Below are 4,591 nucleotides of genomic sequence, written 5' to 3'. Positions count from 1 at the left end.
TCAAACTGAGAACTCTGGACTCAGATCATCTGCTGCACACAGTTCTGATCATTTATTATCAATAATAATTTTATTGATAGTTATCATGAGGAGTCCTTAACTAGGATTTAGTTGGGCAATTAAATATTCATGTATGTGTAAATGTATTACCATAATTGCAGGTGAGTCACATAAATTTATGTTTTTATAAAACAAGTAGCCCCCCCCTCCCCCGCCAAGACCAATTTCCTAGGGGAAACGCTGATATTGTACTTATAAGCAGGGTTGCACAAAATTTTTGGTCTGGTTCTCAGGGGAGAACCTAGGCTTTTTGTTTGGTGCTCATATTTTCCTTCACTCATTTAACACATCTATCTAGAGGGGCTTCAGGTCATCTAACGCCCCCCTGTTCTGTTTTATGACTCTTATCAGCTGCAACATCTCAGGACATCATGCCAAATCAGTCCAAGTTTTTTATTTTATTCTTTTACTCTGCATAAATGTTGTAAACTACCTAAGTGGCCYAGGGGCTTGGTGTTTGTCATATAAACATCACAAACTGAACATTTCATGGTTAAATGTCTTTTAGACCAGAGATTCTTAACCTGTGGGCTGCGAGCACCACCTTGAGAGCCTCAAAAGAACAACAGTTTTTAAAGAGGACCTATTATGCAAAATTCACTTTTTAAAGTTTTTTTACTCAATTTTGGGTATGTACTTCTTAAAGGAGACCAATTATGGGTCCTAGAAATTTTTGTGGTATGTCTGTGGGCTATCCAGACCATGTTCATTCAATTTAATGCACAAAATAATTCTCAGATAAAAAAATTTCCCATTTTCTAGTTCTGCCTGCTCTGACTTCCGTTCAGAAGAGCTGTTTATGTTAATGAGCTCTGTTGGTAACGCCCTCCAAAAATCTGTTGACATTAACTCCGCCCTCCAAAGCCAGCATTTATGTTAGCATGGCTAATAATAGCAGAAGCTCTGTTGTACAACATATGAGAGACCCAGAGGCAGAGTCGTGGTCCCAGCTTCTTCTTTTTTTTCCCTCCCCCTCCTCTGCTCTGTGCTCACTCTGCATGCTGTTACCAGAGCAGGGAGCAGCAGCGGTCAAAATACCTCAGAAACTCGAACAAATAGGCTTTAACAAGGCTTTAATAAGCTAAACAATAGAGGTACATGAGAAAACGTGTTCATAATGAACAGAAAAAATAAATAAATATTTAAGTAGTGTCCAAGCCAGTCTTAAACCCTGGTCTCCCGCTCTCTGGTCCAACACTCTACCCATTGTCCTACTGGAGACTTGTCATGAAATGAGCTACACATTGCACAACGACACCGTGATGGCTTTTTATATCGAGGAGGTGAAGTCTCACCCGGGGGTTGCTAGATAAGGGGCTGAACGCAGGTTCCAGTGGGTTGTCGTACGGCTTGTGACATCACAAAATAACGGAAGTATAAAACTTATCATTAAAGAGTAACTTACCCCAAAATTAACTGTTTTTAGCTGATAAACTGTCAAGAATGTGTCTAAAATGTTATATAGTACTGTTTCTGTGCTAATTTTGATGTTTTTGTGTGTATTTGTTCAAATCTGTAATATTTGGTCTAAAAACGTCTTTTTGCAGGACCTGTTAAAATACATTAGAAATCAGGAAATAGCCTATAATTTATTCAAAATTTTCTGGGGGTGGACCCCCCAGACCCCCATCCAGTGTGTCCTTTACTATTATAAGACTTGTTATGTGAGAGAATAAACCCACACACCTGTGCTCCACCTGTGTGTCTCTGTATGAAACTATGGCTGATTGTCAAACTGTATTCTCAGTGAGTTTAAAGGGCTGATACAGTACATGGTTGAATGAAGGTGAACATAATTTCAGTTAATATGGTTTGAGTATTACTGCATCACAACAGAAACATTTGGTGTTCAGTTGTTGACGAGTGCGGACAGTTAAACTGAGCACACACTGAAGACATGAACAACAGAAAAACCTGGTCACACAACTGTGGGTGCGTCAGACATGGTGCGTCCCCACCAACTTTCAGCACAAAATTACGCCCTTGTATCAGGGTCCCGCTGTGGCACACCGAACAACGATCCATTCACACCAGTGCAGCTGGATTCTTTTTTATTTATTTATTTATTTGTTTATTTATTTATTTAAGAAATCAGATCGTGTTTGCGACCACACTGGTCGCACTCTTGAACCCTGCTAGCTGTTGTTTTGTCAGACAACGAGGTACAATCTTAGGTACGCAAGGACTTGAAGTCTGATGGATTGGATAAAAATACATTCCTAGCAGAAGCTATTTTAAGTTTTTTCTTCTCATTATACTTTCTATTAAAGAACAAAGACTGGGCTTTATGATGGACTGCTGATCGGCTCCCTGTGACCATTCACTGGGTTGATTGGCTACAGAAAGAAAGAGATGGATAGAAAACTGTCTGAACTTTAGTTTGTCATTTAATTGATTTTATTTTACTGGGATGATGGCAGAGAAATAATCTTTAGTTGCTGCCCCAGTTAAGACTGACACCAAAGGCTTTCTCTTGAGACCCATGAGTTTATCCATGACTCTACCAATTGTGGATGTAGACTTAAAGTTATTAAGTAATTCCCCAAAATTCCCTAGACTTGGGTTAAAAACCTCATCTGTAGTACTGTCTGCTTTGTCTCTGGGCAACCAAAAAGAGTAATGGAAAGGGTGCGGCTSGTTGTTAAGAAAGAAAGAAACAACAACAGCTTTTTCATCTCTTTTGTTAAAGCTTCAAGTTTCAGGTCCTTTGTAGGGGTGACAACCTCTAGGTTAAACGGTCTGTTCTGAAATATCTGCAGCTTGWATCTTATGATAATTAGCAGTAAATAGCTTTTCTGATTTAGCTGATGTTTCCTAAAACTCCCACACGTTTCTTTTCCATCTACTGACCGTATCCTGTAGGCACACTACCTGTTGAGTAACTTGATATTGTTTGTTAAACTTTCAGTAAAAGCCTAAACTGTTTGACAAAACTCTGTCTCAGTTGTTTTAAGAAATCTTAAACAAAACCTTGGTGCGCCCTAGTTGAAATCAGTGTCACATATTTAGAAGTTTGTCCTTTCCATCTTGAATTTTTTTTTCAGGAGATCTGTTAGTGGAAACTTAAAACACTTTGAGTATCTGCAAATAACATCTGCAGAAACTAAATACTGTGAGCTAGAATTGTGTACATTGGCTTTGATACAGTTTTCTGTTGCTTATCTTTGGTCAACTTATGGAGGCAACAGATGCAGAAGGGAAACCAAAACATCCATTCTTTCCAGTGACACTTTCATAACATAATAATAATAATAATAATAATAATAATAATAATAATAATAATAATAATAATAATGATGATGATAATAATAAATAATAATAATAGTAATGGATTCAATTCATAACACACTTTTCATTAACAAAAATCTCAAAGTGTTAAAATATGGCAAAACAGTTAATATTAAAATGAGCAAAAACAACAACAAATGAACAATAAAATTACACAAATAAAAACATCCACCAGAGCTGGGGAAAGGCTAGCTTTTAAGCCGTGTTAAAAACATTTAATAACAATGATGCCCCAAACTGAGCTAGACTAGTAATTTTTTTAAAAAGTTTTTAAAGATGTTTTTTAAAAACATCTAATGGTGTCCATGGGGATCCCAAAGTCTTCCTAGTCCATTGAGGTTTTGTAATCCCTTCACTAAATTCTGAGTCTGCCCCGGGTCCTCCTCTCATGTGGGTGTGGCCAGAAAAACCTCCAGAGGGAGGTGCCCAGGAGGCCTTCCAACCAGGTGCTTGAACCACCTCCACTGACTCATTTTGATGTGGAGGAGCAGCGGCTCTTCACCAAGCTCTCCGTGGATGATGGAGCTCCTCACCCTATCTTTAAAGTTGAGCCTAGGAAGCTCTTTACACATAAACAGACCAGTTATTTGAGAGCTTTGTCTTTTAACTCAGCTCCTTCACAACAACAGACCGGAGCTACAGTCTTATTGTGAAGGAGCTGACTTGTTGTCACAATATTGTAAATATAGTCCTAGAAAAAGAACATAAACAGTGTAATGCTACATGTTCACTCACCAAAACACAGATAGTAACTCTGATCTACAACTCATGAAAGTGAAAAAAGGAAATTATTCTTGAAGTTGAAAGAAAAAAAAAACTAAATTTCACAAAGCTTTAGTTCAGAGTGAGTTCTTTTAGATGAGTCATGTACACAGTTTCTGCTTTTTTTAATCACTTTTGAAATCATCTGACTTTTCAAACACAATGTTAGGACTTTCTGTTTTGTTTAACCTTTGGGTCTGGYTTTAAGACATCATAGTCTAGAAAAATAAATCCATTTGGTCAGATCTAATCTTTTACCCTTTTGTGTGATGAGTTGTTTTTCTTTTTAAACTAGTTTATCCACACTCACTACACAGCAGCTTTTCTACACACTCCCACCAGCACCAGTCACAGACATACTCACCAACAGATGGGTGGGGTTATGGGAAGTGTAGGAGTTGGCAGCTGTGTTTGTCTTACTTTGTGTGTGTGTGTGTGTGTGTGTGTGTGTTTGTGTGTGTGTGTGTGTGTGTGTGTGTGT

General features: G+C 38.0%; 1 protein-coding gene across 5 annotated transcripts in view; it reads left to right on the top strand.

Annotated features, from left to right (window-relative positions):
- Window positions 1–4,591, top strand: part of abcc3 (ATP-binding cassette, sub-family C (CFTR/MRP), member 3) — a 108,197-nt gene that overhangs the window by 19,563 nt on the left and 84,043 nt on the right. The window lies entirely within an intron of this gene.

This window comes from Austrofundulus limnaeus, unplaced genomic scaffold (genome assembly GCF_001266775.1).
Source record: "Austrofundulus limnaeus strain Quisiro unplaced genomic scaffold, Austrofundulus_limnaeus-1.0 Scaffold5, whole genome shotgun sequence".
NCBI lineage: Eukaryota > Metazoa > Chordata > Actinopteri > Cyprinodontiformes > Rivulidae > Austrofundulus > Austrofundulus limnaeus.
The sequence above is the reverse complement of the archived record's forward strand: the minus strand, read 5'-3'. Positions and strand labels throughout refer to the sequence as shown.